Source organism: Petromyzon marinus, chromosome 24, assembly GCF_048934315.1.
Source record: "Petromyzon marinus isolate PM22_M1 ecotype Great Lakes invasive population chromosome 24, UKy_Petmar_22M1.pri1.0, whole genome shotgun sequence".
Classification (NCBI taxonomy): Eukaryota; Metazoa; Chordata; class Hyperoartia; order Petromyzontiformes; family Petromyzontidae; genus Petromyzon; species Petromyzon marinus.
Genome location: NC_133690.1, coordinates 983,893 through 996,405, shown reverse-complemented (window position 1 = coordinate 996,405; position 12,513 = coordinate 983,893). Strand labels below are relative to the sequence as shown.

The window sequence follows — 12,513 nt, the reverse complement described above, 5'->3', positions numbered from 1 at the left end:
ATTTAGAGTGCAGTATTTAGCTCTTTTACACACATGATGAGTCGCTTCGTTGAGCTATCATTTGTGGCCAGATCGCTTCTAAAAAATAGCTTTCTAGCCACATATGTCATAAATAAAAACGGGGAACATTTAAAAGAATTCTAACAAAAAATAACATCACACGTCGGACAGATGGTACAGTGGAAAGCCGCCCCAACAACCACAAGCTCGCATTGACGGTGAGTGTACTGTGGTGATACTGGTAGGAACGAAGTTGTAAACTGAGTGTACCAGCCTGCAATAGATTAATGTGTCCGTCCGTCCGTCCCCTTTCAATACTTTAACGAAGTGAAATCTCGTTCTGTTGGGGTGTAAAAATAAAATTGCGCAAAATTTCAATGTTCCTACCAGCCCACCCTGCAGGGACCTGTTACATTAATATAAGAACCACAACCTCGCATTTACAGTGTACTTGGGAGACACTACTGCAACTACCACAACCACGCATTGACGGTGAGTGGACTGTGGTGATACATTACTACAACAACCATTACCTTGCATTGACAGTGTACTGCGGTGATACACTACTGCAACAATCACAACCTCTCTATATTTACTGCAACAGTTGGTTGGACATACATCCAGGGAAGAGACTAAAGGATTGACTGATTGAGGTGTGAGGCTAGAGAGGTAGGGACGTTGGGGAGAGTGCTACAGTTGTAGTATGTTGTATAATTTTGCTTGTTTGCTCAGGAAAGTGTCACCGAGTCTCAAGACTTTCAAGGGGTACTGCCAAGTTTTTTCAATAGGGGGCGGCGTTTGCTGTGTGTAATCCAAATTGAGTATTTTTTTATCATTGTTTTGCTTTGGGATGTTTGGCCAATACCAGTTACCTTGTGTGGGTTATTTTAGGTATGGGAGGAACCCAGAGGAAACACATGTAGAAGAGGGGGGATAACATACAGACTCCCTACGTAAAAACGCGCAAGTCAGGCATCGAACCCAGGCCCCTTTTTGCTGCGAGGCACAAGTGTTACCACTGCTGCACCCTGCTGCTGCTACCGTGCGTCTGCATCCGACGCCCCTCCCCACATGGCGGTTCCATCTTTGGTATTGATCCACCTCCTAGTATTCTCTTACAGACTTCTGATATTACGCTCACTAAGAACATCTGTAACCTTGGTGTTATTATTGATCTAGGGCTGTCTCTCCGCTTCTCTTTAAACTTTGCAGGATCTCTTACCTCCATCTGCGTATTCTCTCAAATGCGCAATGTCCTTACCCCATATGTTGCCGAGACTCCAAATCATGCTTTTGTCACTTGTCGGGCTGACCCCACCTACTTCGTCATCTGTGGCTGCCCCAAATCCTGCAATACCGGTGACATGTCAAACTTTTGCAGAGAGCTCAAGATGCAAGAAGATGACAAAATAGATGTACACAAGCAATACAGATTTAGTGAGATGAGGCAAAAAAAGATAAGGACAAGAGCTAGATATGTAGTAATAAATATAGAGATGTAGTACGATTCGATGAGATATTCACATAAAAGTGATATGTTGTGAGATGAGATTAGAAGGTAATAAACAAAGATGAAGAGTGATGAGACGGCTACATGCGAGATGAGAGAAGATAGTTGAAATAAAGTTGTAGAGATAGACCGAGAATAAGATATATAAAGAGATGGCGGCAGATACAATTATGAGACGAGATAGGGGGAGCATTTAAAAGAGATCGAGATTTTCCAATGAAATAGAGCTGCATTGAGACAAAACAATAGATAGAAAATATATGTTCACGATAGGAGAGTGCTGGTCGAATCATTCGGATGCTAGAGGAGCGATGTAGACATATGTCATCATAAGCGAGAGAAGAGATTTACTCGGAAGGTATTTACGAAGAATTCGAGTGAAGAGAGATGCACAGGGAGGAGCGCCCGTGGGTGATGGACTCACTGGAGGCTGCAGCCCCCCAGGGTTCTACCTCCACTGCCCCCACAAGTCATGCTGCCACAGACCAAGATAACTTAATTGTTTAACAGTAATATGATGTATTTAATTATTATTTTAAATGTATTTACCCAGGAAAGCTCTGAGTTTCGCGACTCATTCTCAGGAGGGTTCTGCCAAGTGTTCACAGCAGGGGCGATATTTCTGCTGTGTGTAATCCCAATTGAGTGATTTGCAGGTGATTTATAGCATTGGGAGGTTTGGCCAACACCAGTTACATTGTGGGATTTTTTTTGCTGTGGTTGGAAACAAACGTATCAACATCGCCTGCATCATCAGGACATTTCGTTTGGCCTGTCATGATCAATTCCCAGCCATTCCTTTCGCACCCATTATAAATTCTCCTTCCTGTTCACAAAAACTTTCCCCAGGATTATCCTACCCAGCCAGGGCCAGCAAGCATTGTGCTCTTAGAGTTGCAATACTGGTTTTTATATTTCTAATGCCTCTTTTCAGTCACATATTTTGCCTTCTAGCGCTTAAATTGCGCCAAGTGACACCTCTATTAAAGCAACCTGCCTCTGCCCGCAGAGACCCTGCAAACGACTGCCTCATCAACCATCTCCATAGTGTCACGAGTATGTATCCATGTATATACATACAATCATCTCCAAAGTGTCTTTGAGTGCTTCATCCTTATCAGAATCAAAGATCACTTCGCTTAATACCCCATTGTCTGCCCTCGTGAGTCTGCCGACTGCCCAGCCCACTCTACCGAGACTTGACTCGTCAAGATCGCTGACGACATCCTGGTCTTTATCAACTCCGGTTCCATCGTCGCTGTCGTCTGCCTTGACATGTTTGTCACCTTTGTCACTTTAAATCAGAAGACTTTGATTGAGCTCTTGGAATCCGATTTTGACATCAGCGGCAGCTCTTTAGTATCTCTGTGATAGATGCCTAGACAAGGTCAGCAAGTCCTCAACTATCACATCCACTGCCGACATCCATCAGGTAACCATCCTGGGTCCTTTACTTGGTTCGGGCTACATCTCCCGAATTAGTCACCTGATCAACAGTCATGGGATTAACTCTCACACCGACACCGGTGACACGCAATTCGACTCCACTTGAACCTCCACTCAGAGCCCACTCAACTTTGCCAGTGGTACATCAACATTACAGCACTGGTTTTCGTCAAATCACCTATTACACCCTGAGAATTTTTTTTAATGTAGGCACCAGGTAAGGGATCACCACAGCGTCACTCAACATCTCATTGCTTGCACCACCATTAGTCAAATCAAACCCTTGGCATCACCTTGCACTCTACGTTCTCACTCGACAATCACATCCTCAACACAATGAAGATGTGACAATTATCATCGCAGGGATTTTTAGCACATCCACACAATGTTGACCACAGACACTGCAAACTCTGCGGTTTTCAGCATAGTCGACACTCAACTTAATTATTGTAATGCCTTACTGGAACATCAGAAAAATACCTCAACAAACTACAGTGGCTTCAAAACAACCTGTCAAGCGCAGTTCTGGTCATTAGACACGGCAATATGGCTTCCACGGCTTCACTAAAAGCATTTCACTGACTCCCCATCCAATCACGGATACATTACAACATCGCTATGCTGTGCCATAGAGCCCCCTTTCAAGGTGTCTCTCCACACCTCCCCACTCTTCTCCACCAGCTACAACAAACTGCCGCATCCTACGGAGCACGTTTACACATCTACGCATCTGCTACTTGACCCAAGCACCAGGACCGTTCTGGCAGAGAGTTCCAGATAGCTGCTGCAGCTATCTGGAACGCTTTGCCATAACGGTACATACACAGCACATCGCAAATACACAGCATCCAATCACCACCCAAAGCAACAGCTCAAGCCTCACCTGTTCAGCTTCTCACCAGTTACGTGCCTCACCAGTTCAGGCTCTCACCAGTCCAGGCTCTCACAGGTTCAGACTCGTTATACAAGGGATTGTGAGCTCTGTCCCTTCACCTCCACATTCTCAATGAAACAATGTGTCTGATTTGTGAAATTTGTGCACATTTAAATTGTGTTATAAGGTAATTATAAAATGTGGTATAGCAAGTAGGGTTTTGCCCTAGCTTTGCTGAATTTCGGTACTCAACCAACAGGCACACCTGAATATGTATGTTGAACTTTTTTCGCACCGTACGTAGCCAACCGTGCTAATCTATGGAATTACAGGTGAGCTTCAAAACGTCCCTGCCACATTCCAAAATAAAACTCCAAATAATTATCAGAGAAGTGTGTTCATTGGTTTAGCTTCAGGGTGAGATGCAGCATCTGATCTGAGGTATTAGTCTCGTATCCATTTTTTGTAATACATTGAATTTGTGACTAACTTTGCTGGATTTTTTAAAAGCAAAATACATTTGAGTTTTTTTTATGTCGTGTAAATAAAGTGTGTCGTAAACACTCCTCGACCCCATACAGCCAATTAATATTTGTTTTCAGCACCACTGGTGTGGTTGCTGGAGAGTGATCTCCAGCATCATCTGGTTAACAGAAGCTCACATCTCGAGATCTGACCTATTAAGCAGTAATAATAACACCGGTATGCTGAAGCAGTAATGAAAGAGAAATACATTTGGGCACGTCTTTACGTCACACTTTTATTAATTGACTGTTCGGGTGAAGGAGAGTTTATGACAACATTTTATTTACACGACCTACCTCAAATTACGTATAATATTGGTGGTAAAAGCCTAAGTAAAGCACAATTCTTGCATTTTATAAAAATATTTTTTAAAATATATATACACATTCCAAATGTTTTATAACATTTTACGCAGCGAGATGCATTACCTCTATGAGCTTTCACCTGTTGAAATCAAGGACATGATGGCCAATGGAAGGGGGGCATGCATGGGGGCATTGAGAGTAAAATTGGGGGGAGGAGGGGCTTTGGAGCAGTGCTCGCTGCCTTGTATGGGAAAGTAATTCTGAATGCAGCGGCCCCATTAGTACCGGGTAATCACTGCAGGGCCCAGCAGCTGTGCTTGCCTATGAACCATCGGCAACTGCTCGTGTCCACAAGTGGAAGAGCCTTGCCGAGTCGAAGCTCTTGTCAAGTTTTGTTTGCTGTAGGGGGCAATAATGCTACGTGTAATGCCAATCGAGTGATTTGCCAGTCTTAGCAGAATTTTCTAGCGCCTTAACCCAGGCGCTTTACAAAGAATTAACCAAAGAATTAACAATAGTTCATATGAATGTAATGGTGCAGATGAGGTGAATACAATAGATGACAGGAAGCAATGGGCAAATCTGTGATGCGTGAATTTGGTGAATTGAAATTGACAGTAAATGATGACGGATGGTTTGAATGAATGGGGAATGAGTGATAGCCATATAATGAGAATATGATGAGGGAACAGTAACGGTGATGATTATGAGGGGGAGATTAAATGGTTGTGGGATAAGCTCGACGTAACAATAAGTGAGTTTTAAGTGAGGAGTGGAAACTCGTGGGTGGAGAGGTGACTTAATGTGGAGGGGAAGTTTGTTCCAGTGAAGGGCGGTGAGAAGAGAGGGCAAAAGCGTGATTGAGCACAAGGAGGTGGAACAGAGAGACAGCCAATACCGGTGACATTGTGCGTTTTATTTAGCTGTGGAAGGAATCCATAGAACCCTGCGGAAACAAATGCAGAACAGGGAGACCATTCAAACTCCACACAGAAAGCCACACGAGTTTGGAATCAAAGCCAGGTACTTCATGCTGTGAGGCACAAGTGTTACCACTGCCAAATTTGCAGGTTTGTTGTCGCCTGTACATATTAGGCAGAAGTTATATATATAGCTCTTGATACTGGTTTGGCCTTTCAACGTTTTATTTACAGATGTGTATACGACATTGGAACCAAATCCCATTAATTCTAAGTTATTTTTTTCAAACATCTATCCGTTCAAGCTACAAGTGTTTTATTTTTTAAATAGCAAAAAAGAGAATTTGGGATCGAACTATGTTAAAGTGAGGGTAGGGGGGGCGTGTTCTAGGAGGTCGTATGTCTGCTTGCATCTTGGAGTCTTTTCGGGTGTTTCCTCTTACATGTCTACATTCAATGTCAGAGTGTGGCTCCGTCTGAGCTCCATCAGAGTAAATAGCTTAAGGAAAAGAACCCCATATTTTTTTTAATTCTCCAGTTTTCATCTTGGGATATCAGATGTTAACTACCTCACTTGGTATACAGGAGATCATGGGTTCGATGCCAACCATGACACCTGTATATTTGGATTTTGTATGTTCTCCCCGTGGTTGCATGGATTTTTCTCCGGGTACTCTGGTTTTTTGCTCCACATTTAGAATCAATGTGTTTCGAGTATTTGGCTGCTCTAAAATTCCACATGATAAGCCACTTCGTTGAGCTATCATTTGTGGCCAGATCGCTTCTGAAAAAGAGCTATATAGCTCAGTGGGCCTTACCTGGTAAAATACAAAATAGTATAGTTTAAACTAGTTTAGTTGCTGCAGGATATTGTGCCAACATTTCATGGATAGAAATTAGCATTCTTTCCAGGTGTTTAGGATAGTTTTCCTTCATAATAAAGGTTTTTGGGTTAGATTGCGTTATTTATAAATGTGTCATAACCCTCCACCACCCGACACGGCCAATCAGCAAAAAAGTGTCACGTTGACAAAAGACAAATAATGCACTACTTTAGCCCACCGGTGTGTTGAAGAGTGAATCCACAACATTTACATTTTGAGTACGACGTTTCGCTGGTAATTGCATCCAGCATCATCGGGCAATTCGCCAGAATGGTAAAGCCCTCGCTTGCTCCCGGTCTTAAATAGAGCAGCAGGGTGACGTCATCATTTAACTCATTTCAGGTGCAGTGACTTGAGACGGAGGGGGGGGGGGTATTGTTATTATGCAATCGATTAGTAATCAGTCAATGGTTATGATTAGTAATGAGTTGTAGATTAGTAATTCGTTGTAATGAGTGTTAGTGATTATATGCTATGTTAGTAATCCGTTAATTAGTATGTGTTTCCCCTATAAGGAATTGTAGTATGTATTATTTAATAATACGCTTCCAGGCCGCATTAAGCCTGTAGCTGTCAGAGCGATTAAAGTTATTTCTATTCCTCTCAATTTCAATGGATTCTCTAATTAGTCTGCCAGTAATAATTAGTTTTACACAACACTTCAACGTTATCAAAATCAATTAAGTGTCCTTGTTGACAAGCATGTTCTGCCACTGCTGACAGTTGTGTTTGAGATAATTTAATATTTCTTTGTTCTTTTAGTACTGGCAAAGACTAATGAGAGAATCCATTGAAATTGAGAGGGATAGAAATAACTTTAATCGCTCTGACAGCTACAGGCTTAGTGCGGCCTGGAAGCGTATTATTAAATAATACATATTACAATTCCTTATAGGGGAAACACATACTAATTAATGGATTACTAACATAGCATATAATCACTAACACACATTACAACTAATTACTAATCTACAACTCATTACTAATCATAACCATTGACTGATTACTAATCGCCTCAAATCACTGCATCTGAAATGAGTTAAAAGATGACGTCACCCTGCTGCTCTATTTAAGACCGGGAGCAAGCGATGGCTTTACCATTCTGGCGAATTGCCCGATGATGCTGGATGAAATTACCAGCGAAACGTCGTACTCAAAATGTAAATGTTGTGGATTCACTCTTCAACACACCGGTGGGCTAAAGTAGTGAATTATTTGTCTTTTGTCAACGTGACACTTTTTTGCTGATTGGCCATGTCGGATGGTGGAGGGTTACGACACATTTATAAATAACGCAATCTAACCCAAAAACCTTTATTATGAATAATATTGGTCGCAAAAACCTACGTGTTAAACTTAAAGTTTTCCTTGCTGTGATATATTTATTTTTAACAAAAATATTTTGCTGTTATTTATTTCAGTTTTATAGCCCGATAGGATAGGTTCATGCCATTTATCCTGTTGAAATGAGATATTTTTTTTTAGAGGAAACTCTTATGTGTGGGCGAGTGAGAAACGAACTTTCTGAGGTTTGAATAGTGCCTGGAGGTCATCTTGGACAGTCTGATGAGAACTCGTTGATAAGTTTTGCACTTCCCTGATTTGTTCGGTATGTTCCATGAAGTCATTGGAATTGTATGGTCCACCAGGGGGCTGAGTATTTGCCTTTACAGATTGAATTCCATCATATCTTCCCCATTGCAACTCTGTAAGGGCTGGGTGTGTGATCCCTTCCCAATTTGTCTTGTTCATTTTATTGGGTTGCATGCTAATAATATTTCGTAGACTTTGGATACGTTGTAATGGAGATCTCATAACCTTGTTATAAGTGGGTGAGTTTTTGCTGTTAAGTCTTTTCCCATTTAGTTATAGTATCTCGAACCTGTAAAAAACTGTAAAATGCTAAGAAAATGCGTATTTGGGATATCAGACCTGGCTTTTATGTTCTGCAAGATGTAAAAGTTTCCATTTTTGGTTAACAAGTCTTGGATATATTGAATGCCCACATCTCTCCAGGAGGGCCACTTTATCCCTTATTTGATGTATACATCTTGATGGATGTTTTCCAAATGGATGATAAAGGTTGAATATGTAGTGTCGCTCCAGTTAGTTTTTGGGCAGTTCCCCAATGACCACACACTACATCCCACAGTCCAGAGAGGCTTAATCTTCGAGGGTTTGTCTTGGTTGAGACTAAAGTAAACCCTCCAAATTCCATGGCTCTATCCAGGAGTTTTCCTATTCCTGCTTTGTCCTGGACAAGAAAATCAAGACATCTATAAAGCACTCACGAGTGAGAACACGGAGTGCTGGCCGAGGAGACATATCCACCCCCATGATTCGCTCAGCCACTGAGAGTGACGCACGCTCTGAGCCAACCAGACCCCACCCCCCGCGATTCGATTATCACGATTCAATGTCATGATTACATAAACAATTTTTATTTACTTTTTTTTCCAATGTTAGCTAGGTCAGAACTCATGAGATCAGGATAGAGTCTTTGGCTCCACTTTTAAGAAATTTAGACTGAGAACATCACTAAGATCACAGAGGTCCTGGAGCTCTTCTCTGAGTAACGCGAATTGGAAGTGCAGTAGCAGCTCCTACAACCTCGTCTCCCATTGCTGCCTTGTAGAAGGAGAACAATATTTTTTTGATAACAATAAATTATAATTTGTATTTATTAAATGTTTACCATCTGTATTAACGCTATTACCGATACCCCAATGAAATCCTCAATGCTCATACGAAAGAAATAACGCTGTCGAGAAAGCATCCCCATATATCCAATGGTATAATGACACCTGTTAGTGCCGATTCGATTTGTGCTCACTTCTCCATGAACACATCTTGAGTGCTAAGATAGGTCTGCCTCTACTTTAGGAAGACTCATAATTTGAATTTATGAGATAATTAGGTTATTCCAAATTTCCAGTGAAGCCCTAAACCCTTGAAGTAAAGGGGGGAAGTTAATTTGGTATATATTATCAATAGAATTTGGTATCTGAGCACCAGAATATTTTATTTGTGTTGGATTCCATGTAAAATGGCAAGGTGAACGGAATAAGTACAGCATAATACACCAGTCCTCATAAAACAGTCGGACTTTGTTGCTGTTGCCATTGAGTGAGCCTTAGATTCTCTATAAGAAGTTGCCTTCGATTCACCAGCTGCTTCGCATTCGAACGTGTGGTGATACAACGAGTCATCATCTTTTGATGGCAGCATCCGCCAATAAATGATTCCGTAAATTAATCGAAGAATCGTCTGACCAATTCTAGGGCACGAGGAGTCAAATCTGCCTTTGGAACACGGAGCAGCCAATTGTCATCAGGTTGGGTGCTACGATACGGCAACAGACTGAAGCTTCGTGTTCCACTGCTCATAACATTTGTCTTCCGACTGCTTCGACACTACGAGAACTGATTTTAACGCACCCCGCAAGATTTTCTGACAGAGATTGTGTATCACGGGAAAATAAATAATTATAACGGAAAACTTGCAAGTTTGTATACTGCTCACCACCGCTGTACCGCAATTACGTTCAAATGGAGAAAGGGGCATAATCTCAGACTTTTTATATTTTATTCATATCGATGCTAAACCGTGTTCCTCTATTCCAGTCGAGCATGGGCTGACTCCTCAGCCGCTGTAAGGATCAGGAACATGTCATCATCCATATGTCATCTCAATATAAACTTTTTTCATGTTATTTCTTTTGCAAAAGTTACCCCGTGTATTCTAATTTTGGACTGTTATTTTGTCTGATAGCTAGCGGTTCGGTTGTTACTGCATATAAGAGTGGAGAAAGTAGGCAGCCCTGTCTGGCACCTCATTGTAGTTTAACTCTGTCTGATAACACTACTCAATTTGTAGTAACTGTTGCGTACAGATAAATAATTCGTATTTTACCAGGTAAGGCCCACTGAGCTGAATAGCCCTTTTTCAGAAGCGACCTGGCCACAAATGATAGCTGAACGAAGTGGCTTATGTGGAAATTTATATCAGCCAATTCTCTAAAACGCATGTTTCTAAATGTGGAGGGAAACAACTTAAGAACTCGGAGAAAAATCCACACAACCACGGGGAGAACATGCAAACTCCAAATATGCATGCGTCAGGGTCGGGATTGAACCCATGAACTCCTGAATACAAGGCGAGGTAGTTAACATCTCCCCACCGTGGATCATTATACAAGAGTTTACATATGTCTATAAAACATTCGTGTAGACAAAATGTTCCCATTGTTTTAAACAAAAACAGCCTTTTAACTCTGTCAAAGGTTTTATTATCTCCATCTAGAATAATGGCATGCATCACTTCCTGTCCTCTCTTTGCTGGGTCCAATGCATTAATCACAGTTCTCATATTATGGGTTGAATATCTCTGCTTGATGAATCATATCGGTGCTCTGCCAATGATGGATTACACTTTCTCCATCTTTGAGGAACATTTTCAGTGAGTGTTTTGTAATCTCGATTGAGTAAAGATATAGGTCTATTGCTACGTGGGCTATCTACCAGAAAGTTTGGTTTATGTATGGCAGAGAAACTGGACATCCTCGGATCCTGAACATTCTGGCTTCTTTCATAGTCTGGTAGCTATTGTTATCACTTGTTCCAATGTTTTCCCAGGAATGTTTGTTCGCGTGACTTCAACTGCTTTGAGATTAACAATTTGAAAGTCACAATATAAAACTGAGTTTATTATTATTTCTTGTAAAATTATGTCGAGAAAACATCTGGCCCTAGAGTTTTCACTGATGGACATCGTCGTATGGCCTCTTGTAGTTTCATGGTCGTAATCTGTGAAGACTAACTTTCTCCAAGTGCATGAGGGAGCGGAGTTATTCTGTTTTTTTAAGGACACTGTGTTTTGCATTTAGGGTTATTTTGAGGAATAGAGGGAGGAATAAAGGTTCTGAAATTCCCTGTTAATATCTTTGGATTTTGTTAATATATTTATGGCCCACCTCTAATTGTTGCTGTATGCAATCGCGTTTTTCTGCCGTTTGCAGGTTTTGGAAGTTATTTTCCCAATGTGAATCAGGGATAATTAAATGGAGGTTTTGTTTAAGTCTGATCTCGATTAAATAAAAAATGGAGAATTTATTGTAAAGTTTCCTGTCTGGGAGCCCTTTGTATGATCCGTTGAGCTTCGAGGTTTTATTTTTTTGATATAATATATCTGTGCTCTTTGTATTTCATAAGTGTGTGCCAATTGCGATTAAGCTGCAACGGAGATCTGCTTTTAGTGCGACCGACATAACTACAGTGGACGTGGGTGGAATCATATTTGTGTTCATATTTGTGTTCCCCAACGCTTTTCATCTGTTTCCTTATTTTATCAATTAAGTTTTGCTTCTGGAGTATGTTCATATCCAAGAAGTAAAGGTTGCAATACATCTCCAGTGGGTCTCGTATTAACTGCATCACTTTCGGGGCGTGGTCATGTCATATTGGAAATTGTGGATATTTATGAGCTGCACCAACATCTTTTTGAAAAAGAATATAGGGTGCCATGTGCCTATCCTTCTTCTGTGGGTTTAGAGCAAGCTAAGGAACCAACACAACATATTGGAGTGTTAGTTGGTTCACACAATCTCTAATGGAGTGAAGGTTATTCATTTCTTGATTTAAAGCTTTCGTGACTGCAGGGATTCATATTCTTGGTTCTTTCGGTAAAGTCATGTAGAAGGGAAACAATAAAATAATAAAACATTAAAATTCTCACGACGTTTCGACTGCAACACAAGCAATCATCATCTTGAATAAACACAAGATCCAGGTCCGATTCAACACATTACATAAAATCTGTGATCTGGTTCCATCTGTAAAAGATGTGATTCCGGACATACAGTACCCTGGCATCTACAAACTAAGTTGCCTCTGTGGTAGCAGTTACATTGGAGAAACCAAACGACATGTCTCGGACCGCATCTGTGAACACAAAGCAGACCTAAAACACGGTAGGACCAACACCTCGGCCATGGCAGATCACTGTTATAATTCAGTAGGCTCACATGACATTGACTTCTCCAAGACAGAGG

General features: G+C 41.2%; 1 protein-coding gene across 5 annotated transcripts in view; it reads left to right on the top strand.

Moving 5' to 3' along the window:
* Positions 1 to 12,513, top strand: part of LOC116945466 (GTPase HRas) — a 48,120-nt gene that overhangs the window by 7,526 nt on the left and 28,081 nt on the right. The window lies entirely within an intron of this gene.